General features: G+C 48.5%; 1 long non-coding RNA gene across 1 annotated transcript; it reads left to right on the top strand.

Annotated features, from left to right (window-relative positions):
* The first annotated feature begins 226 nt into the window (after window positions 1-226).
* LOC146407097 (uncharacterized) lies at window positions 227-22,748 on the top strand. Its single transcript, XR_014824211.1, has 3 exons — window positions 227-415; window positions 4,172-4,328; window positions 22,348-22,748. It is a non-coding gene; the product is annotated as an uncharacterized LOC146407097 (long non-coding RNA).
* The last annotated feature ends 2,711 nt before the right edge of the window (window positions 22,749-25,459 follow it).

Genomic DNA, 25,459 nt, shown 5'->3' on the forward strand with positions numbered 1-25,459 from the left:
AATTATTCAGAATTTCTCATCTTGCATTTATCTGTATATCTCAATTCCTTTGTGAAATATATGTTAAGCAAATAAACATTGGAACTGAAAAGCATCTGTCAGATTTGGGGGTATGCCTTTACCAAAGGAACTCCAAAACATAGTAAGCCAAGAAGAAGCCAGATTGCAGTGCATTGAGGAGAAAATGAACAGCTGGGAAGAAAAGAAAATGTTTGTCTCTTTGTAGACCCTTGGCTCTGAAAATGTGACAGGACAGTGGACTCTGGCTGAAGTCCAGTTGCCATTGACAGGAAGGTGCTGAGAGGGAAGGGGATGTTGGAGAGCAGAAGAAAACTCAATTGATGTCACTCAAGGAGGAGAGAAGGAATGGATCCAGAGGGATGCCCAAAAGGAGTTGAGGGCAGTGTGCACACAGGTGAGCAAAGTGAGGAAATGGTATCCAAAGAGCCCCCCTTCTGATGGAGAAGCTTTTTCTAAGAATAGAGGAATAGTGTTGAGGGAAAAGGGGAACTATAGAAGGACCACCAAAGGAAAGAGGAAAAGGAAAGTCTCGGCGGGGGGGGGGCCACTGGAATGGTGCTGAGGACCCAGGGCAGGTCAAAGATGAGGACTTTCCTGTCTCTCATTCACTTGAGGGATTGTCCTCTCTGGAAATGCCCCATGGCTGCCTGAGTGAAGGGACGATGCGGGTACACGTGCAAAGGCAGGATTTCCTGTGGAAAAACCAGACCATCACTTCCTTCCCTCTGAGTTACCTGCTTCATGTCAAAGAGCTCAGCCCTGTACACACCATCGACTAGTCCTTACAAATTTCCACATCCGTCCCTCTAAGTATGTCCACCAAACATAATTTAGTCTTTTAAACATGTAAAATGTTGCTAATCAGATGCTATCACAAGGACGTGTGCCTTTTTGAGCCCTGATTACTTGTGACCTCCTCTCTGAACCCCAGTTTCATCATAACATTGGAAGCAGTGGGATCATCCTGGATGAGTTCTTAGTCACTCCCAGCTCTGCTCTTCTGTGGCCTAGTGGTCGCTGGAAGCCCTGGGCTTAAATCTTAAAGTTTTAGGTAAAGATTTCTACATATTACTGTGAAATAACAGTCATCACTGGCTTCACTCAAGAGCAATCCTGACAACCAGTGTGCAGCACAGCCTCTCCGTGGGCAGCCCTCTGTCTATCAGCAACCAGCAAATCCCCAGACTGCCCAGCTCTGTCATTGTATTCACAGTAGCAACTCATAGCCATTACAAGAAGCATCACCTGGCTGTCTTTCCATGACCCAGCTTCTGAGAACCTTCTTACTCTACACACTCCCCTTCCCCATCCATTTTTCCAGCTGCTCATGTTGAGCCCAGCCTCTCCCCCAGGAGAGTCTTGCAACTGATTCCTTGGGGCCCCACAATCCCACATCATGCCTCACCAACCAATCACTTAGACATGACTTGTGAACAGCCTAGGAACTTTATATAAGTATGCCATGAAAGTTGATTAAACATCACACTTGTGGTCCTTTTTTAGGAAAAATTGGGTATCAGTCCCTTGATAATGAACATAATCCCTCCATTTGAAATGATTTCAATGGGAAGCCCAGTTTCAATGTGGGTCCTGTCCCCTCACAGCATCTTTTTGAGCACACAACTAGTGTTAAGTTTTTAGGACTGGCTCTTCTATGGCAGCCTCATAGAGACAGGAAATGGTATCTACAGAGCCTCCCTTCTGATGGAGAAGCTTTTTCTGAGAATAGAGGACTAGAGTTGAGGGGAGCTATGGAAGGACCACCAAAGGAAATAGGAAAAGGAAAATCTCTGGAGGGCACTGGAATGGGGGCACTTTAACGTCCCTATAATTAATAGTACAATTCCTAAAGCTGCAAGAAAGGAGCAGAGAACACGTAAGAGAGTAAGAGCTACAATTCCCATAGCATGGCAGGTGGGGACCCATAAAGAACCCAGAATTCACACTCCAACCCATGCCCTAGGCAGGTGTGGCCCACACTGGACCTCCTCACAGGGACATCCAACCAACTCAATCAACACTTTTGAGTATCTCACCTTAGCCAAGTCCTGTGCTGACATGGAGGGCGCCTCTATCCTTGAGCAGCTCTCATTTCCTCTAGCGGGTGAGACAAATGCAAACCCCATTCAGTCCTACAACAGGTATTTATAGGATAGTTATTATGCGCCAGGCACCGCACTTCAGTTAAGGCAGAGTGATGAGCCAGACAAATAAGATCCATGCCCTCTCTGGGCTTGTCGCCCACAGAGAAAATAGACTTCGCACAAGTGAGTCAAGTGCTGTGAAGTGCGTGGTTCCTGGTGTAGAGTGGGGGCTCCAATATATGTTGACAGAATAAAGAGATAAAGGCCATGTCATCTTTCTCCTTTCTCACAGGGTCCAGAATGGGGCCTGACACAGGCTTCAGTCAATGAAGTCAACTGACTGGTCCCCAATACTGTTCTGTGCCTGATATTACCAACATAGGGATGACTAAAACCCTAGTCCACTGGACTGGGAGGTTGTCCTTCCAAATGGAAAGATGCACAGTGGTTCCTTCAGGAAGGTGGCTAAAGGCTGGAGAGGGTGAATGTGGGGCTCAAGGGTTTGAGGGTTACAGAGCTTGCTGGTGATGCTGTCAAGCCTCAGGCAGATTAAACAAGACAAAGCTTTCTACATATTAATGTGAAGTCTATCATTCAAGTGGAAGATAAGAACAAAGAAAATACAAGTCTACTAACATGATGCTGGAGCAGAAATAGCCCTGATCTTTCAAAAAACAATCACAGAGACGCTTCCTTAGAGAAGTTTAGTCCAGGAGGACTGATTTTTTTCTAATCGAAGTTCCCTATTTTAGAAAAACAAACAAAAAAAACCCCCAAAACCCAAAAAAAAACCCTGTCTGTCATAATCCATCAGACATGCTTCCTGCCCTCAGAGAGATTCCATCTTAATTGGAGGAGAGAGAAGCCCTGAGACAGAAGGCAGTAACTCAAGTTAGAAAGATATGAGACTGTACAGACTCTTCCAGGGTCAGAGATGGTGGAGACCTAGGAAAACTTCACAGACGACATGACCTTGAAATTGGTCCTTAGAGCTGAGTGAAGACTCTGATGTGTAGGATAAGATGAAATATATTTCAGAAGAAACCCAGGCACAGGCCATAGCTTGGCCATGGGAAATCTAGAGCACACTTAAATAAGATGGTCTAGTCCATTTGCCTTGGCTGTGGATGACATGAAAGCGTCAGAGGGAGATAAATTGGAGAAGATCACTAAAGACTTCAAATTTCAGGCCAAGGACTGTGGTCCTCTGTGTTTTATTTTTCTCATCTGTAAAATGGAGATAACACCCTCTCTCCCCCAAGAGTTAAAATATCTAATAGTTATGAATTGTGTATACCACTTTCTTAGAGAGTCTGATAGATAGAAAAGCTCCATAAAGAGTAGCTAACACTGTGGCAGTGGAGCCATAGGAAACCATGACGGATTTTGAGTAGGCAGGCGGATGGCACCCTCAGAGCTGGATTCAGATTAACACAGCACCACACGAATTAGCACTTTTCTAATATTAATCCTTTTATACATTGCTCCTCGTCTAAGGAATTCAGTGTTCTTTATCTGCCTTTGCACAGAGAGAAGGTAGATGATTCCAACCGTCAGGATTCTCCAGAAAAAAGAAACCAATAGGATATGAATCCAGAGAAAGATTTATTTAAGCCCACGCAGGTGTTGAGGTGAGCAAGTCCAAAATCCATAGGACAGGCCAGTAGGCTGGAAACTCAGGCAGGATTTCAGTCTTCTAGAGTTTTGAAGCAGAATTTCTTCTTGAGAAAACCTCAGTTTCTGCCCATAAGGTCTTCAGCTAACTAGATGAGGCCTCCCCACATTGTGAAAGTCAGTTTGTTGTAGATCTTAGTCACACCTACAGAACACCTTCCCAGCAGCATCTTGACTAGTATTTGACCAAACAACTGGGCCCCATTGCCCAGCTAAGTGGACGTAGAGAATTAACCAGCACAGTGGTCTTTATCTCCAATAGGGAAACTGAGGCAGAAACTTGACAAAACCCTAATCCCTAGAACATGATACCAGGCCTGCCAGCTAACTTCCCTACCTTGATAATAATTGTACATCGTTTATTCCTGCATCCTATATAAAACTCTCCACAGACCAGAACCAAGCTGAACATCTATGGGATGTATTGTGCCAAATGCCGATGCCGCTAGAGATGCAGACTTGGACTTGATGCCAAGAAGCCCTTCCTGACTGGAGTTGTCAACAGTGGGACAGACCACATGGGATGCAGTGGGCTCGTGGTCCCTGGAGGTGAGCAACCGGGAGAGATTCAAACATCTCCTGAGCGTGGAACTGGGCCCTGGGAGGAAGCCCCTGCGGAGGGTCTATGAATTCTGATAACCCTCGGTACTAGAAATTATGCTCAGAAAAGTCCCTGCCTCCCCACACCCTTCCCATACCCACAAGTGAGGCGTCAGAAGTTGGGGCAGAACACGGAACCTCCCCAAATGGAAACCATCTGCGTGGCTTTCTCACCCTTCCTCCACCAGGCCCCTGTCCCCAGCCAGCTTCGCCTGGTTAGTTTTTCTGGGAGGGGAGCTTGTCACACACCCCTCTGCCTCAGCCTCCTTTCACACCCCACCTCATCCTCCACGCCTACCCCCAGTGGAGCCTTGGGGGGCCCAGGGGATCCACCATCGTCCTGGAAAAGTCATGGGTCAACAACCACCTCTCTTCTGTGCCTACACCCAGTTAATCATCTCTTCCTGGTGATTTGCATGGCAACCCTCTCGCGCTTAGCTACTCAGGGGAGTTTTCTGGTTTCATCGCCTCAATTAACATTGGCCTCCTGGGTCACTCTGGATTCCCCTGCCGACCCACCACAGACCTGTCCTCAGAAGCCTGCCTTTCTATGCTCCAGGGGGTCCTTGTCTTCCTTTACCATCAGCAAGCCAGGCTATACATGTAGCACCATCTTGCAAGGTATGGGGAGATCTTAGCCATTGTAATGCACACACACACACATATTTGCTTTTTAGGGCTGTACCTGCGGCATATGGAGGTTCCCAGTCTAGGGGTCCAATCAGTATCCTTAAATTCTTAAATCCATTCTTGTGGATGTCAGAGCTGCAAAGGCCTAAAAGATTGTCTGGTTCACTCTGGCCCACAAGACTTCACCCTCACCTTACAGGTGAGGAAACTGAGGCCAGAACAAAGAAAAGCCTTGCCCATGATCATACCTCAAGTCAGAGCAAGAGCCAGGCCTAAGGTTTGGGGCCCTCCCTCTTAGTTCCCTCTGCCAGCCTTTGTCAACAGAAAACAGAAAGCACCTCTGAAATTGTCAACATGTTAGGAGTGAGGGAAAAGGTCTTCAGTGCTTAAATATTGAGTCTCAAAGCCTAGTTCCTTCCAGGCACCCTCTGCTCAGACAACAGCTGTCTGCAAGAAGCACTGGGCTGTGGCATGGATGGAGCCAGGGGGCAGGGGAGAGAAGAGACCTTCCTTCCAGCCAGGAGCCTTTCAGCAGAGTGCCCTGATGCACCGTCTCAGTCACACCTCCCACAGTGTCATCACCAGGAGCCAGGGAACAAAGGAACAGGAAGATATGGGAACCAGACCAAAGGACAGGAGAAAGTTAGAAAGCAAGAGGGAAGCAGCAGCAGATCCTGGGAACAGATCCTGAAAGATCGCAAGTTCCCAAACCATCAGTGGCTAACACAAGTCCCAACCCTTGGCTTAGAAGAGATCGTCTTGGGGGTCCAATAAAAGAGAGACTATCAAGATCAGAAAATTACCATTCTCGGAGTTCCCGTAGTGGCGCAGTGGTTAACGAATCCGACTAGGAACCATGAGGTTGCTGGTTCGGTCCCTGCCCTTGCTCAGTGGGTTAACCATCCGGCGTTGCCGTGAGCTGTGGTGTAGGTTGCAGACGCGGCTCGGATCCCGCGTTGCTGTGGCTCTGGCGTAGGCTGGTGGCTATGGCTCCGATTAGACCCCTAGCCTGGGAACCTCCATATGCCGCGGGAGCGGCCCAAGAAATAGCAAAAAAAAAAATTACCATTCTCCAATTTAGAGGACCTTCAGAAATTATCAAGTCTAGAACCCTCTGTGGTACTTATGGGTAAACTGAGGCCCATATCCTGCACTGAGTTAGGGGAAGAGCCAGGACTGGAGCCCAGGCCCCTGCCTTCTAATGTGAGACTGTTCCATGAAGCAGAAAGGGCCACGGGGCCAAGGTTTGGAGGAGGCTCAAATCAGGGGATGTCAAAGACGGGGCATTGGGCTTTTCGGAGCCCTGGCGCTTGGTGAGGCAGAAACACCACAAAGAAAAGCTGGGGTGTCTGTGACAACAGACTCCTGAGGTCCTGTGGAGAAACCGGTGTGGTTGTGATGGGGAAAGAAGGGCTGTGAAAGTGAAATTTGCAATTTGTGAGAGATGGAAACTGAAAATGTGCTCTCCATCCCATGCAAAGTATCTGTGGCTTTTTGTCCCGCACCTGCAGCGGCTCACAGCATATACAGCACCAGGATTGCTGGGGCTTGGTTCCCACAGTCTGCAACACAGGAGAACGGGAGCAGATGTGCTGGGATGCCCAGGCCGCATGTGTGGGTGGCTGAGGCAACCCTGTTAGGGACTACCTCTTAGCGACAGCACTCAGGGACCCCCCCCCCCCCGCCTGCGCCGCCCCGCTGCCCATCAGCTTATTTTCCTACCTAGCTCGTCTCCCGCCAGTCTCCTTTTGTTCTGCTCCCAGATACCCTGACATTTGCACTCCTGTGGAAATTTGCTCACCTTTTTTTTTTTTTGCTTATTAAGCCCACCCCTGTGGTACATGGAGGTTCCCAGGCTAGGGATTGAATCAGAGCTACAGTCACAGCGACGCGAGATCCAAGCCGCATCTTTGACCTACACCACACCTCATGGCAATGCTGTATCCTTACCCCACTGAGCGAGTCAGGGATCAAACCTGCCTCCTCATGGTTCCTAGTCAGATTCATTTCTGCTGTGCCACGGCGGGATGCCTTCCTTGCTTTCTCACCTCAGCCTGGTCAGAAAGTCCATGAGGAAACCCTCCTCTGCTCCAGGCACCATCGATGTGTCTCTCAGCTGTGCCTCCCACCCCCCTCATCTGGCCCCCGTCAACTTTCACTTGTCTGTTTACACTCTCAATCTCCCACAGTAGATTGCGAGCCCCTCAAGGGCAGGTACTGTGTGAGGTTCATCTTTGTATCCCAAAGGCCAAGCACTTTGCTTGGTGCCCTTTAGAGGCCAGGTATGGCAAACATGCTGCCACCATCCCTCTTGGAAGCAGGACAGACATTGCTAATCAATCACGAACACCCTTCCCTTGGAGACTCAAAAGACTTCACTCTTCAACATAGGGTTCCATGTAGGCACTGCCCAGCAACTAAGATTGGCTTTTTTTTTTTTTTTGGTCTTTTTAGGGCCATACCCCAAGCATATGGAGGATCCCAGGCTAGGGGTCAAATTGGAGCTGTAGCTGGCAGCCTACACCACAGCTCATGGCAATGCCAGATCCTTAACCCACTGAGCAAGCCCAGGGATCGAACCTGTGTCCTCATGAATACTAGTCAGATTCATTTCCACTGAGCCACAATGGGAACTCCCAGATTGGCTTTCTTGATGAAACAAGTGATTCATTAAACGTGTGACTTAGGTTTCAGCTGGGGGCTACTGGCCCCTCACAGCTTTGGCTGCAGCACATGGTCTGTGCTTGCCATGACTGCTGCCTTCCTCATGCTGTCCTCATGCTGCCACAGCCTCACTCCTAAGACAATCCAGGAAGGAAACCCACAACCTTTCTCAGTGCACACACGCACCTACACATGCACATACTTGCCCACATATACATTCCCACGTGTTCACACTCACCCACACACACCCACTAACACACGTGTTACTACTCATTCATGCCCACATCCACACATGCTCACATACATACACACACATGCACACACTAGCACACCCAGTCACACATAGCCACACAGGTACACGCTTGTATCACATGTGCACAATCACAGACTCACAAATACACACCCATTAAACATCCTAAGAGTTTGGGGAACTTCAGTGAAGATTTCAGGGCTGCAGGGAGGTGTCATATGACACAATGCAGACCTTCCCACTGTCCTTGCTTTTTTTTTTTTTTTTTTTTTTTTTTTTGTCTTTTCTAGGGCCGCTCCTGTGGCATATGGAGATTCCCAGGCTAGGGGTCTAATCGGAGCTGTAGCCACCGGCCTATGCCAGAACCACAGCAACGAGGGATCCGAGCTGCGTCTGCAACCTACACCACAGCTCACGGCAATGCCCGATCCTTAACCCACTGAGCGAGGCCAGGGATCGAACCCTCAACCTCATGGTTCTAGTTGGATTCGCTAACCATTGAGCCATGATGGGAACTCCCCACTGTCCTTGCTTTTCCTTCCACCCACTCCGTCCTCTCTCAGTCTCTTCCCTGGCATTCCTCCAGCACCGCCCCACCCCAGTGTCAAAGTTTTGTTCCTCTGTTTTGCAGAGCCATTCTGCTGCCCTCTGTGGGGCCGGGGACAGTCCATACTTGTGCCCGAAGGTCACAACCCTCCACGTAGAGTCTTTCCCAGAGTCACTTGAATCACACGTTTTTCTCTACCCAGTTTCAAATATTGTTATGAGTAAATGGATGGTTTTGACAAAAAACGTTTGTCTGCAGTGCTCCACTTCCCATTCTAAACTAACACAATTCAATGACAAGCACCATTTTTAAGCCCCTACTTGGTGCTGGGCACTGTGCCCAGCACGGCAAATAGAGACAGCACTGCTCCCAAATGGCACCCAGTCTGTCAGCAAAAACAAACAGTGACAAGTGGAGGGCATGGTTAATGCCATCCCTGGAGGCGGAGGGATGACTTCCCTGCTGTGATAGGAAAGATGACCAAAGTCCAGGTGAATGAGATTGGAAGGGGCTTGTCAGGCAGGAGGGACAGCATGCACAAGGGGGCAGGAGGGAACATGGACAGTGGCACCCGTGTGGGAGTGGAGCTGAGGGTTCTCGTGGAGAAGCAGCGCAAACCAGCTGAGGCCACAGTGCACCCGGGCCTGGGGCTGGGACCATGACTCCATCCTGCCAGTGATGGGATCCCCAGCCACTTTCGAAAGTCATGGTTTGAAGGGGAGCCAGTGTCACAGGCATCTTCGCCCCAACCACTGGAGCTCTGCGCCCTTCTCTCCGTCACCAAGGCCTCGGAAAAGTGTCTTTTCAGGATCTGACTCTCCTCCAACAAAAACACAGTCATGTCTGATTGCTGTCACTGTCGATGAGTTTCACCTCTACTTGAACCTCGTCTAAATGGCATCATCCAATGTGGACTCTTGAATCTCTGGCTTCTTTAGCCACTGAGTCTGTGAGCTTTACCTCTGGATAGTAGAATCTTTTAGAACTTTGTTTCAAACATCGAGCATTGGGGTGCAAAACTCAGAGGAGCCCAAACTTAACACAACAGTTCTCTAATCACCCCACCACAGAAGCAGGGCTCTCATGAAAATTAGCTTTTATCCTCTTCCTTTAAAAGCTTACACAGAACATAAGCCTCAAGGACCATGATGTATCTCGAGCTCCCTGACCCACATTGAGCAACAAGAGTCTCACTCCAGTCCACGACTTAAGAGACTCTATTAAATCCAGGATGGATTTTCTATGCCCAGTGGTTTTCCATTTTGTCTTTTAATTTTTACTTTAAGAACTTAATTTTAACAAAAGAGCCAAATTACCACCATGCTTTAAAAGGAACTTGTTTAGGGGAGTTAAAAACAGGCTTTATAATACAGAGTTTTAATTAACTTTGGAAGATGGTAATTAAACAGCCCTTGTGCCCGGTCTCATGTTTTGCAAAAGCAAAGAAGAGACCAGAGACTGGAAGTTCTCACCTTGGCAAAACACTGGAGCCACCCAAAGAGCTTTAAAGTTCCCCACAGCCAGGCTGTACCCCCAGACAAATGACACTGGAATCGGCTGAGTTGGGACCCAGACACCAGAATTATTTTTTAAGCTCTCAGATTCTAATGTGCATCAGAGATTGAGAATCTCTACTTAAGACTGATTGACAGCTGTCAACAGTGATGAGCTGAGAGATGAGAAGAAAGGGAAACAGGCTGAGAGACATGGAGAAGACTTCACAGCAAAAGGCAACTCAGCTTTAGAAGGTAGCAAAGGGGCCACCACCCAGTCAGGTGACACCAAGGAACATTTCCAACCTTTAAGGAAGAGTTTTGTTATGGGATGAACTGTGTTTCCCCAAAAATGTTGAAGCCCCAACCCCCAGTACCTCAGAATGTGATTGTATCTGCTGATACCACCTTTAAGTTACAATGAAGCCTTAATCCATTAGCATGAAACTTAATCCAATATGACTGATGTCCTTATTAAAAAAAAAAAAAAGAGGAAATTAGGATGGACAGAACACCAGAGGGCATGCACAGAGGGATGACCCTGTGAAGAGGCAACAAGAGGGCCACCATCTGCAAGCCAAGCAAAGAGGCCTCAGAGGAATCCAAACCTGCCAAGACCTTGCTCTTGGACTTCTAACTGCCAGAACTGTGAGAAAATACATTTCTGTTGTTTAAGCTACCCAGTCTGTGGCATTTTATTATGGCAGCCCAAACAGATTAATGCATTCCATGTCAGCTCTTTGGCCATATGTGTGAAGAATCTTATGAGAGTTATTTTCTGGCCCCATATCTCTGCTTCTGGGACTCTACCCTATAAATTAACCAGAAATGTCCTTAAAGAAGTCTCTGCTAAGGTGTCCACAGGATATTCTTTATAGTTGTGGCTACTGGAAATGTTAAAAGTGGGAGAATGGAAAAATAAATGAGAGCAATCATACAGTTGACAAGAAGAAGCCACCAGGTTATTAAGTTTTTTTGTTTTTTGGGGTTTTTGTTTGTTTTTTTGTTTTTTAGGGCCACACCCACGGCATATGGAAGTTCTCAGGCTAGGGGTCCAATCAGAGCGGTAGCCATGGGCCTACACCGCAGCCACTGCCACCCAGGATCCAAGCTGCATCTGAGGTCCCAAGTCACTGTGCTTTGGGATGCAGATGAGTGGGCCAGGTACAGGGCTAGGCTCGGTGAGTCTGTGTGTGTGTGGAGGGTGGGGGGAACTGATAGAGAACTTAAACTTTGGAGGCCAAAGACCATAGGCACAGTGGGATGGGATGACAAGATCTCAGGACAAGGTCTTGGGTTGTGGCCTTGAACCCAAACTGGCTCAGGAGTTCCCGGGTGATCTGTTTTCTCCCTTATTTGTTTTTATAAGATCAAATTGAAAGGATTCTTGGCGATTCTCCTCCTCATTTCATTTTACTTTGTAGTGACCTTTTACTGCCCACCCCCATCTCAATTTAAAGAGGACAACACTAAGGCCCAGAGATGGGTAGAGAGTTGAGAAGGAAGGGGAACATGGGTGGGTTAAACAATGTGAACCAAGCACGTAAGGGACCTGGCAGGTGTCCTGGGCTTGGCCTGGGGCCGGCCGGCCCACTCAGACTCACTTCAGAGCAGCCTAGGCCAGGGGGACCTCACAAGAGACCCTGCCCCTTGTCACCCAGAAAGGCCCTGAGCCAATCATTTCAGGAGTGTGACCCAAATGTGATAGGGAAATGCACCTGGTGTATGTACACATATTAGCAGCAGTTCCTTCTGAATTTCTGTGGGTATTTTGCTTGGGTTTTTTTTTTTTTTTTTTAATTATCTAGATTAGCATTAGGTGAATTCCGATGATTAAAGGGTCCCCATTTTGTTTGACCAGCTGTCAGAGTGGAAGTGAGCACATGCTGGGCTCGCCCACCAGCCACTGTTTAGTGGGCAGGGGACTCTCTACTTGATTACGAATGTATTTCTCCTCACTGTGTCAACGACACAGGTTTTGTAAATGCAACTCTCTCCTTAATGCTTAAGTACAACATATTTTTTAGGGCCGTACCAGCAGCATGTGGAAGTTCCCAGGATAGGGGTCCCGGCCACGCCAGATCCTTGACCCACTGAACGAGGCCAGGGATCAAACCCTCGTCCTCATGCATACTAGTTAGGCTCGTTACCACTGAGCCACAACAGGAACTCCCTTAAGTACATTTGCTCTTGGAATGAGCTGAGACCCCAATAACTACTTTGAAGTGCCAACCAGCCCTCTTCTCCCAACAAGCCACCCCCTGGTTTCTCATGTTGGAGGGACTGAAGGGGCTTTGGCAAGAAAACAAAGACATGTGCTGTGAATAAAGATGTGGGTCTATGCATCTGCCTGTAATTCTTTGCCGAGGGTCTGCACTGTTGAGGGGCCACCTCATCAGCCACCCGTAGGCCTTTACCTCTGCCATTCCTTCCCTTGGCATCCCTCCTGCCGATCTCTCTGTCCAACAAAATCCTACCATGTGCAGCGGCTGGCTCAGTGAAGCCTGGCTGAGAGTGTGGGAAGTAGGGAGCTCATACATCAGGGCGGACAGGCCTTTCAGGATTGCTGTGGGTGTCCTCCCACTCACAGCGACCATCAGGGCCACCTCATTCTTTTTTTTTTTTTTTTTTTTTGGTCTTTTTGTGTTTTTTAGGGCAGCATCCGTGGCATATGGAGGTTCCCTGGCTAGGGGTCTAATTGGAGCTGTTGCTGCTGGCCTACACCACAGCCATAGCAACACGGGATCCAAACCTCGTCTGCAACATACATCACAGCTCACAGCAATGCCAGATCCTTAGCCCACTGAGCAAGGCCAGGGATCGAACCCGCAACCTCGTGGTTCCTAGTCGGATTCATTAACCACTGAGCCATGATGGGAACTCCAGGGCCACCTCATTCTGGCACCAGTCACTTGTCTTCTAGGTCCTCCCAGTACTTTGCATATTTGCTATGCTTTGTTTCAGAAAAATAAGCATTAAAGTTGCAGATCTGAAATATTCTAGATCCTTTTTTGTTTATTTGTTTTGATTTTTAAGGCCATGCCCATGGCACATGGAAGTGCCAGGTCTAGGGGTCCAATCAGAGCTACAGATGCTGGCCTACACCACGGCCACAGCAACATGGGATCCAAGCCGCATCTGAAACCTATAGCACAGCTCATAGCAATGCCGTATCCCCGACCCACTGAGCAAGGCCGGATATTAGTCAGATTCGTTTCTGCTGAGCCATTTTTTTAAAAATGAAAATAAAACTACTGTTTATGTAAACATGAATATGGATGTTTGGGAATGTGTGAGTATATATAAAGAAATATGTCTGTGGAGTTGTCACCATGGCACAGTGGGTTAGGAATCTGACTTCAGTGGCTCAGGTCTCTGTGAGGGGTGGGTTCCATCCCCAGCCTGGTACAGTGGTAAAGGATCCAATGTTGGCAGATTCAATCCCTGGCCTGGGAACTTCCATATGCCCCAGGTGCAGACATAAAAAGAAAAGAAAAGAAATATGTCTGTATATTCATAGAAAGAAATCTGAATGATACTACCAAACTCTTCCTCTTGCTTATTATCTCTAGGTAGTGGGTTTGGTTTCATACAAAGTATTGTTTGAATGTATTATGAGCATGTATTAGGTTTTTAATCTTACATTTCTGAAAGAGTTTCCTGGGTTTGAGCTGTTTTCTCCCCTTGCTGGACCTGCCTCTGTCCCCCAGTGCTGGTCCAAGCCACGGCACAGCACAAAGTGGGCTGAATGTTTGCTAAGTGAATCATAGAGAATGCAAGGGTGAGCCCTGGCCAGCCCTTTGTGAGGCAGGGACTTGATGCTCTCGAATTGCAGTGCTGGAAGGGCATTTGTGAGGCCTCAGGAAGTGTTTGTTAACTGAGTGAATGACTGAATGAATGAACAAACACGTGAAAGAGAATCCAGTCTGAGTAATATTAAATTCTTTTTTTTTTTATGTCTTTTGTCCTTTTAGGGCTGTGCCAGTGGCATATGGAGGTTCCCAGGCTAGGGGTCTAATAGGAGCTGTTGCTGCTGGCCTACACTGGAGTCACAGCAACACCAGATCCGGGCCACATCTGCAACCTACACCACAGCTCAGGGCAACACTGGATCCCCACTAAGCGAGGCCAGGGATTGAACCCACAACCTCATGGTTCCTAGTCAGATTCATTTCCACTGCGCCACAGCGGGAACTCCAGAGTCTGAGTAATCATAAATTCTGAATTCTTGTGCTTGAATTAATGGCTTTTTTTTTTTTTGATGTTTAATGTTGGGAACCAAAGAGACAATGAAATAGAAGACATCAACTGAATGGGTCTTAATTATCAATAGCTATACATTTCTTTTCATTATAAAGTAACACAACTATACTCCAGAAGTTTGAAAAATAAAGAAGGAAAGGGTATAATCACACCACACTAATATAGACACTCTGTATTTTCAGGCAAACTGCGTGAATGTGTGCGCTTTTACTGAATCTACACATTACATAGTGGGCTGCTTGCACCATTCCGTATCGTGCTTTTTAAAAAAACTCCTGGTCTGTCCTAAGCCTTTTTCTTCTTGTTAGAAAGTCCCCAAACTCTTCTTTTATGAGTGCAGTTGACTCCACTGAGAAAGCATATATAATTTATTGAGCCAGCCATCTGTTGTTATATTGAAGAAGCTTCTTTTCTCTATCACGACAATGTATTAATTTTTTAATTACTTGCTTTTGCCCAGTGTCTTATCATTTTACTCTAGGGTGCCATTCAGAAATGCTTGGACACCTCAGGTCTGTGTCCCCAGAATCAGAAGAGAGCTGAGTAGTCTCAAAGAGGCTGAGCCACAAATTATTAGTTTACCAGTCCACACATGATTAAGAGCTTACTCCAGAGAGTTCATCACTGCCTCCTTCACTGAGAAAGTCCTGCTGTGAAGAAAAGTCAGCTGAATGAAACAGTGAGCTTAGTGACACAGCAATGTACATTCTGGTGCAAACACCTTTTTCCTTCATGGACATCTAACCAAGAATTTCCAGGCCAGTGTTGTCTGCAGGTTACATTCTAAGAAGTACTTGTCTATAGAGCTTCACTAAGAACAATTGGTTTTGGTGGAAAGGTGTACCTTGGAATGGATTAGTGAGTGGTTGGGTTTTGGAAGAGAATAACAATCTGAGCCTGGCACTGAGCTATGGCCTTCCCATGCAACCATACACAAAGGGCATCCAATCCCGCAACTGTCATCCTGCTTGCTCCCAAGCTCTTGGGGGTTTGAACCATCTTCCTGCAGGGTACACTGGTACACACAGGTTGTAGGACTTCTGTGCACTGTCACGCACAAGCGTGAACAGCCAGGCCTGCCCCTGGAAGGGAGGAGAGCCAGGGCAACCCAACCCACAGGGCCCCCGTGATGGTTGTGCTGTTGACATATTTATTTCATAGGGCCCTTAGGATAGTGCTAAACTTTTTCAAGTGAATTTCATTTATTCTCAGAAAAGGGGAAAGAAGGATTTTCAGGATTTTGAACTGGAAAGTGACATGATCATATTTGCGCTGTAGAAGGAGCAAACCTCTCTGTGGAAAGTAGACGAGAGAAGGTGAGGCCGGAGGTGGGGATTCTAGCAGGAAGGTCAGAACTGGACAGTAGCCTTCCCCCTCCCTCATCCACACTCTTGCCACAGCCTCATGGTGGGAGGAATGTAATCTCCTAGCCCTGGACTTTGAGCTTGGTCTCAGGACTTATGTTGATCAATGGAATGGGGCCGAAGTAACTGGATACGGGTTCTGAGACTAGGCTTTTTTTTCTCTTTTTGGCCATGCCTGCAGCATGTGGAAATTCCCCAGGGCCAGGAATTGAACCTGAACCATAGCAGTGACGATGCCAAATCTTTAACCATTAGGCCACCATGGAACTCTGAGACCGGACCCTAAGAAGCCTCACATATTTCTGCCTGCCCTGTTGTGCATCTGCCATCACCAAGAGAAGGATGTGCCTGGCTGGCCCACTGATGCTGGCAGATGAGAGACAGGTAGAGCAGACCCACCCTTCCTGCTTGCAGACTCTCGAGCCAGCCCAGCTGAGGTCAGTAAACCTGCAGAGCTTTGAGAAAGAACTGCCTGTTATTGTAGCCCACTGAGATGTGTGGATGTTTGTTAGGCAGCATCGCTGCAGCACCAGCTAACTGATACAGTGAAACTGGGAGGAAGTGAACAAAGCCAAGGAGTACATAGGAAAGCAGATGAAGCTGGTGGTCAGCTGGGCTTGTGGGTGAGACTCTTGGAGGGCTTGGGCCTCAGGTTTCCCGGTGATTGAGATGTAGTGCCTGGGATGAGGAGCCCAGGGAAGAAGGACAGGAAGTGACCTCCCACTAATATAACTTATGTCAGTATCTCCCTCTCCTTGCCCCTGACCCTCTCCTTCTCTTTGCTTTGAGACGAAACCAAGGCTTGTATTTGCCAGGATACACCCCCCCAGGGGCCAAACCACTGAGCGGGATTATGTGCAGCCCTGCCATCCTCAGTGACCCATTGGCCTCCGTCTCTGTCAGAATATCTCCTTTACAGACTGATTTGGACAAGTCCTGATTTGGATAAGGTGGTGGGTGAGACTTCCTACCCAGGGAACCACTCAAGAGAGAGGCCCTGAGATTTCCCAGGGCTTCCTGCAGAAACGGCCACCTATTATTATTACTTTCATTTACTTAAAATACCTGCCTTTGCAGCAGCGAAACCGCCCAAAATATTCACTTCTTTATTTCCAGCTAGACAAGCTGAACTCAATTTGCATTGGATAATTATTTTCAATTAAGTGATAACAATCCTGTTTTGTACAAAAATAATCTTGTCCAAAGGCCAAACAGTTTATCCCATCCAAGAAACAAGGAGGCAGTGACAGAGGGAGGCCTGTCAGCGTGCTCTCTGTGCAGTGGAGGGATGCCCAGCCGAGTCCCTTGTGGTGCACCTCTGACCCTGTGGGCGAAGTAGAACCATTGGTCTGGTCTGCCCTCGGAGCCCCTGCACTGCAGCCGCTTTTTTCTTCTTTGAACTAATAAGGAAACACCTCCTAACAATGGCCAAGTGCTAGAAAAGGCAGCTGAGGCAGAGGAGCCCAGAACAGAGCCAGGAGACCTGGGTTCCCGACTTACTGTGTGGCCCCAGGCAAGTCATCCCCGCTCTGGGCCTCAGAATCCTCTGTATGGGGAACATTGAGGTTAGATATACGGGACTGCTCCAGCTCAGACGGTCTGCGATTCTGTCCCAATTACCCAGAGCAGCCTAAGTCTAGAGAAGCCAGGTTTTCTATAGAGGAACCAGCTCAGCAGCCAAGTCCCACTTCCTGGCTCTTCTGTGTGCTGCTGAGGTGGAGATTCATCTCTACCAGGCTGAGGGAGAAGGGAGTGAGTTCTGAAGCCTCATTCAGGAGGAGCTTGTTCAATCCTGCTTATGTGTCCAGGAGTAGATGGCTCCAGCCAGGGGCTTTGGGAGCTGGAGCACTGAATGCCAAAACGTCACAGAGATGGGAAACATCCTAAGGTGTCATCGTTGGTCATGTGCTCCCACACCTGTAGCAACAGAGCACTCACTTCCTCCCCAGGAGGCCCTTTGCCACAGCAGCCCTTGTGGGAAACCTGTCTGCAGGCCCTCCCACCCTCCCAGGACTCATGTGCCCTGAGCAGTCTGTCCAGTCTACCCACCCTGACGACCTCAGCCAGTGCCCAGTCAGGCCTTGATACAGGTTTATAGAAGCCATGACGCTGTTCACTTAGCTGTATAGGCTGCACACCCAGCCAGACCCATCTGCCACCACACCCACTAGAGAGCATGATGGTCAGTGTGTGCAGGTTATTTCAAGTCCATTTTCACACTCATTGCTCTGTGGTGTATCTTGTACAGCTCTTCTTAGAGCCACATGCTTCTCATCACTTTATGGCGATGTCATAAAACTTCCCTTTACAGCTGTCGCTTCTGTTTCGAATCTGGGTAAAGCTCCTCCCCATCGATTCAGCTGCTGGGAACATCTCCCACTGAGGTCTTTTCCTTCTTCCTGAGGCTACATTTTCATTACAAGTCTAAAGGTAGATGCATTTATAGTTGCGTGCTGAGAAAGACTCTTATTTAAGTTTATACATTTCTTATCGAACTTGAACTTGATTAGATTTATCAAGAACAATAAAACACACAGCCCAGAAACCTCTTCCCCAAACTGAGGTGGTTCGGCTGAGCTCCAGCTCTGTGCAGATGGTGGCAGAGCCCCAGGGCCCCCGCTGGCCTCCTGACCCCCCTCCCCAGGGGACCTCAGGGAGGCCTGGGGACAATTTGGGAGAAATATGAGGAAGCCACGACAGCACGTGCAAGGCTGACTATTTTTAAACAACCCACTCAGCCCTTAAAAAAGATTCATGTTTGCATGGGGCAGGGAGAGAGAGGGGAAAATGTTTTTGATATATTAACTGATGTAAATTATTTATTCTATAAATATTAGTTTGTGTGGAAAGATTTGTTTATGCAGGAAGATGTTTATAAATATTTGTTTATATGGAAATAGTATATATTTCATAATTGAAAATGAAAATGAAAATGCATATGATCCCATAATTGGGTGAAAAAAGGAAAACCCCCCTCCTGCCCACCCTCCACATAGAAATGAGGCTTCAGGTGGTTCAAACAAAGAACTGATCTGAATTCCGATGCCCAGTACCTCAAATATTTGATGCTTCAGGAAAGGTTGATACAAGAAACCAAGGAGGAAAAAAAACCCAAGATTGTTTTCTGTGATTCAAAAATCTAAGCTCTAGGTATATGAAATTCCCCACCCATTCAAAAAACTGAGGCCTTTGGGCATGAGCTTTATGCCATCAGCAGTAGATCTAAAGGATACTGATCAGTAAAGCCAGCTTTTCCTACCCCTGCTCTCCCCTAAGTTTGTGTAAATCTCCCCCAGGCTGGAGGAGGAAGAGGAATGAAAGGGAAGGGCCGAAGTGTGATGCTGCTGGGGCTGCCGAGAAGGGGCCAAGTCCTTGAGAGGCACAGTAATAGCCCCCCATGAGCTGAGGGGTCTGAGAGCAGAGAGGCCTGCAGCCTTGGTGCCCCACTGGATGGAGGCAACAGTGGGTTGAGACAGCTGCTCGGGATGTTTGGGCAGACTCACTGGGACAGCCTTAGAAGCTGAGCCAGGGGCCCCAAGGTTCCCAGTGTGACCGGGAGGGCGCCAGGCTCTCTGCCAGCCGCCCCCTCACCCAGCCTTGCTGGTCCTCTGCTTTTCCAGCCTTGGCCAGTGCTCCTCAGAGCTCAGACAGTCCTGCCATTGGTTGGCCAGGTTGGGAAAGGCAGCAGGGCTCTGTGCTGGGGGCTCCCGTGTATTCCCTGGTGTGCGGCTCTCCTACAGCCGTAGTCGCTTACAGATAAGGAAACTGAGGCTCAGAGTGGTTATGTGGTTTGCTCAGGTCACAGAGTGCATTCAGACCATGGTCTGGGAGTTCCCGTTGTGGCTCAGTGGCTAACGAACCTGACTAGTATTCATGAAGACACAGGTTCAATCCCTGGCCTTGCTCAGTGGGTTAAGGATCTGGCGTTGCCATGAGCTGTGGCGTAGGTCGCAGGTGTGGCTCGGATCCCATGTTGCTGTGGCTGTGGTATAGGCCGGTGGTTACAGCTCCGATTAAACCCCTAGCCTGGCAACCTCCCTATGCCACGTATGCAGCCCTAAAAAGACAAATAAAAGATAAAATAAATAAAAAAGACCATGGTCTGATTTCTCATTGGTTTCAACTGACTTCAGCCCCCACATTCCTTTCTCTGCTCAGTGGAGATGAAAAGAACAGAAGTGGCAGTGCCACCTCCTGTGCCCTCGGGAAGCCTGGGCCCCAAAACCAGACAGGACAGGAGGGAGAGAAGAAACCACCAGAGCCACCATATCTCTTAAGTACAGTTTGCTGTATTCAGATTAGGCGGTGCAATCTCCATGAATAAAATTACAGTTCCCAAAGGGATCACGCCCAATTTAAATGTATAAGAGGCCATTAACGGGCCAGGCTGGCTATTAGAATTTAGCACCAGTGTCATTTGTGGTGTGGTTTTGCTATTAGGCGAGGCGCTCTGGCAATAATAGAAGCATAAGGCACACGGGCTGGCTGGGTGCTAAGGACCAGAGTCACCCAAGCAGCTCTGACCTGCCCTCCAGAGCTTCCCTCTGTCCAAGAAGGTCGGACATCCTTCCGGAGCCTCAGCCACCCCCCTACCCCACATTAGGATGCAGCTGAATCACCTTGACAAACGCTGCTGCAGGTGGGGTTCCTGAGGCCAACTCTGCCAGAATTCAGCGAGCGGGAAGTTTATGCAGGAGGTTTCTCGGATCGAGGCCTGAGGAAGGGGAAGGAGGAGGCAGGGGTGAGCAGATTCTAGCTGTAGCCGGCTGCATAAGGAGGGGAGACGGCTAAGTGGAATGTCAGAGGTGTCTGGAGTTACAGGGAGCAGAGCTGGCCAGACCTTAGTAGCCCCTCGCAGGTCCGGCATCCAGGAGGAGTGTGACCCTGGGCTGGGCCAGTCCCTGCAGCTGCGGCCAGGCAGCTGGTCCTCCATGGAAGAAGAGGGGCTGGCGCACGGCAGTGACCGACACTCCCTGGAGCTGCATCCTGTCTGTCCAGTGAGGGTAATCCTGACCCTGCCTCAGGGCCCCCGGGGGCAGAAAGAGATAATGTGCATGAAGCCTAAGCTCAGGCCCGTGCACAATCAGGGCTCAACATGCATCAGCCCTCCTGTGTTCTGTCCTGATCCAAATCCCAGGATGACCTGCCCTCTCATCCCTTGGCCTCCTACTCCCTCCCCCACCTCTTGCACACCTCCCCCGACAAACAGATCACTGCTTACCAAGCCAGCCCAAGTCACTGTGAGCAGTTTTTTTGCTGGTTATTGTGGTAAATGTATATAACATAAGATATACCTTTTTTTTTATGTCAACAGATTTTTTTTTAATTTTTTTATTACTCAAATGAATTTATCACGTCTGTAGTTGTATAATGATCATAACAATCTGATTTCACAGGATTTCCATCCCACAGCCCAGGCACATCCCCCCACCCCCCAAACTGTCTCCTCCTGAGACCATAAGTTTTTCCATATCTGTGAGTCAGCATCTGTTCTGCAAAGAAGTTCAGTCTGTCCTTTTTTCAGATTCCACATGTCAGTGAAAGCATTGGATGTTGGTGTCTCATTGTATGGCTGACTTCACTTAGCATGATAGCTTCTAGGTCCATCCATGTGGCAAAAAATGCTGGTATTTCGTTCTTTTTAATAGCTGAGTAATATTCCAGAAAAGGAAATTAGGGAAGCAATCCTGTTTACCATCACATCCAAAAGAATGATATACCATTTTAACCATTTCTAAGTGTACAGTGTGGTGGCAGTCAAGTACATTCATAATCTTGTGAAACCATCACCACCATCCATCCCTAGAACTTTTTTATCGTCCCAGACTGACTTCCTAGACCCATTAACGCTAATTCTCCCCTTCTCCCCTTCCCCACCCCCCGGGCATCCCCCCTTCTACTTTCTGTCTCAATTAATTTGGCTACTCTAGAGATCTCCTCTAAGTAGAATCATACAGTGTTTGTCCTTTTGTGCTGGCTTATTTCATCCTGTTGTAGCATTTGTCAGAATCTCATTCCTTTTTGTGGCTGAATAATATTCCATTGTGTGTCTATACTGCATTTTGTATATCCACTCATCTGTTGCTGGACGCTCAGGTTGTATGCATCATTTGGCTCTTATGAATAAGGCTGCTGTGCAAATATCTCAGGTCCTTTCGATTCTTTGGAGTATATACCCAGAGGTGGGATCGCTGGATCATATGGTAGCTCTGTTTAGGTTTTGGGGGCAGCGCCATACCATTTCCCACAGCACCTGCACCATTTTTGTTGAATGGCTCTGACTGAGAAAACTGTCTTCTGTGCCCTCAGCCTGCCTCCCTGTGGTTTCTCTCTCTGGCCTTGGCTTTGCCCTCCAGGCCACATCCCTTATCTGCCTGCTGTGCCCTGGGTTGGCCCTGCTGGGTCTTGATGGCAGCCTGAGGGCCCTGCTGGGCTCCCTCTGCTGTGGGCAGGTCTCCCCCAGGTCCCATGATCCCCCCGTCAGTTGGCTCGCCACATACATGGCTCCCCCGGCTCCCCTCCTACTGCTCCCTGCTCAGAGCCCATTTTCTTTTGAGAAACTCCCCAGGCTGGGAGCATCCAAGACTCCCTGTTGTGGGGTAAGGGGACCTCAGAGTTGGGAATGAGCTGGCCATGGCACAAGGAATGCCCACCCCACACCTTCCAGCTGATTCTCTCCCCACACTGGCTTCCAGCTGCACCAGCCTTCCATCTGCCTGCTCCCCAACTCAAAGTCCCCCTCATTCTTACCATTCAGGTCTCAGCTCAAGAGTCACCCCCTCAAGGAGACCTTCACTGGCCACCTGGAATGAAGTCCCCACCAGCATCCTCTCTGTCACCTCCCAGGCTTGACTTCCTCCACCACACTCACCGCTGTCCTCCAGAAGGTAAGCCCACGGGGCTGACCTCCACTCATTCTCTGCTCTGACCTGGTGCCTGGAAGATGCCTAGCACAGAGGAGACGCTCAGTGGCAGCTGTATGAATGCCAGGAACCACTGTCTCCCCTGCTCGCTACTCCTGGCCTGGGAGTTGAGGGCCTGGGACCGGGACCCTCCCCCTGAGGTCTCCCCTGGAGTCCTACTCTTACTACTGTAACCTGGCCTCTCCCTGTTTTTGTGATTCTCCTAAGTTCATTACCCCTGCTAACAAAACAAAAATGTTTAAACAGAAGTACAAATGCATCCTCCTGGGAAATTCTGAAGGCATTTTACACATTTCAAGTAGAAACATAGGTTTGAATTGTAAATTTTACTCTGCTCTGTTTCCTGGATGAGACTGAAATTTCCTTTGATATTCAAAAATCTGTAAAATATTAAGCCTCCAATCCTGAAGGAATGAAGACTTTCTCTTCCCCAGCCATTCCTAAAGACTCCCAATTTCCCTGTCCTGGGACATTTTCACCTGTATTAAGTCCAGCCAGTGGGACAGTGTTCGCGTGCGTGCGCGTGCGGTGAGAGGAGTCACGATGTCGGGGACAACAACGACTAAACCCAGATCACACTTCCGTGGGGGTGGGTAGTGACCACAGCTCTCAAGATAGCTGCCCCAAACGTTGAACCCACATGTGTTCTGGCTCAGTGCCCTTTTGACACCCACGGGAAGGGTGCCATGGTGGTGCTTCTGCTGCTGCGTGGTGAAGCCAGTCCAGACCCAGAGCAGCACAGCTGTCACAGGACACTTGGGGGGCTCAGCCTGCAGCAGGCCGGGCCCAGGAGGGCCAATGAGGACTTGGAGGGCCACGGGGTCAGGGCCACGGGAGCGCAGGCTCTGCTGGGGAGGGAGTGGGCTTGCTGCACCCTGGCCCAGCCTGGTCCTCAACCTTGTCAGAGGCTGGGCGCCCAGTAGGAGGAATACGGGATGCGAGTTCTCTCTGCCATCTAATGTGGACCAGACACACCTCGACTCTCCCCATTTAAAAACCAAGAGAGTTAGAACAGATCTCGTCCAAAGTTCTCTCTGTGTGTGATTTCTCCTTTATTCCTGGCCTTGTTGCAGCCCCTGGGGTGAGAATGGGGAAACCAAGATGAACAGAGCTTCTATCCTCACTAAACTCAGAGATGAAATGTGGGCATGAATGCTACACAGGAGACTTGAGTGTAGCCCAGGGAAGTGTTCTGGGAGCTCAGAATGGAGAGTCCTGCGGGGAGACCAGAGCTGCTTCCCAGGGAAGCAGGACTAAAGCTGAGCCTGCAGCATTCAGGGGATGTGTGTGTGTGTGTCGAGATGGCCGAGGAGGATGGGCGGGAGGCTCGGCCAGGCCAGCAAAGTGGTCCAGACGGAAGTGCAGGTGGCAAAACAAAGTGGGTTTCTTGGTGCCCCAGTACTGTGGAGCAGAGGAGAAAGGACTAGGGGGTTCGATCATTTGTAGGGTCAAAGTGTGAATAAAGAAATTTTTTTTTTTTTTTTTTTTTTTTTGCCTGTGACAGTAGTTGGTCTCTGGCCACAACAGGGGCTTGTTCTGATGGCGGCATGGATGAGTGGCTGGAATCCTCCAAATGAGAGTCCCCAGGGGGACTAGCCTGTACTGTATTTTATAAAAAGACATTTTAATAACAGTGACATAAAACCATCACAGGAAATTTGGAAAAGAGGAAAAATGAAATTAGCCCCAGTCATCTCTTAATACCACCGCTGAGATACTGGGTGGGTTTCCACCCAGCGTTTTCCATGAACATGGGTAGGCCGGGTACCTTCTCTCTGCATTACATGCTATGGATCAGACTGTTCATGCACATTTTTATCCTGCATTCTTCCACTTGCTTCTTCTTCTCCCACAATAACACCTCTGTATCCATCAGCTGTTGCTGAATAACAATCTACCTCAAATTTCATGGCTTAAAACAAGATTTCTTTTTGCTCATGAGTCAGTGGGTCAAGTGGGCCATTTTGCTGATCTGGGCAGGCTCAGCTGGTCTTGACTCAGGTTGCTTATGCATCTGTGGTCAGCTGATGAGTCTAAAACCACCAGCTACTGCCTGGTCAACCGAGGTGACTTGCCACGTTTCTCCCCCTCCATCACATTCTATAGGTTAAAGCAAGTCACAAAACCAGCCCAGAGTCAGAATGAGAAATTTCAGGTTTAAAGGTGTGGATGCGAGGAGGCCAGTAACTATAGCAGCAATTATCACCATCCATCTGCCATACTCGTAATTTGGGGGGGGCAGTAGAATTTTTCATAGATGTACCACTTTTCATAAATGTACCATTAAGTGGGGATAGATCACATCTAATCTTTTGAAAATTTTTCTTTTAGGGGTTGCTCTAGAACAATGTGTCTCAAATGATGTCACTCAGCTGTAAAAGCCAAAAAGATGCCAGGGCCATCCTTCTTACAAGTATTTTTAAATGCATATGAAACACACAAGGGGATACCTGTGCCATTCTGCCTGCCCTGCAGGGACCCACCTTGAGGAAACAGTGCTATGTATAGAGCAGAAGGGGCGGAGAGAAATTTGCCTGGATGGCACATGCAAGGGTGATGTTAGATGTGTGTATCTGGGCCAGGCAGTCATCATAAGGCTGCCGACGAGTGCTGGTTTCTGTTCAGTGTCGTGTAATCTCAGTATGTATTTGTGACCTTGCTCGGTGTTCATTGTCTGTTAAATGCACTATAAAATTTAATTCCCACGGTTGGTGGCTGAATGAAGGAGCTGTTTTAAAAAAGGCATGTGCACTCTAACTCATGAGCTCTTGTTATAATTTTTTAAGACTTTATTTTATGTTATTTTATTTTTTTAGGGCCGCTCCAGCAGCATATGGAGGTTCCCAGCCTAGGGGTCCAATAGGAGCTGCGGCCACAGCAACGTGGGATCCCAGCCGCGTCTGTGACCTACACCACACTTCATGGCAACACTGGATCCTTAACCCA

The sequence above is a fragment of the Sus scrofa genome, chromosome 1 (genome assembly GCF_054392235.1).
Source record: "Sus scrofa isolate SSC_HxYL_T2T_F1_AM1 chromosome 1, Sscrofa_HxYL_maternal_Yorkshire_Landrace_v2.0, whole genome shotgun sequence".
NCBI lineage: Eukaryota > Metazoa > Chordata > Mammalia > Artiodactyla > Suidae > Sus > Sus scrofa.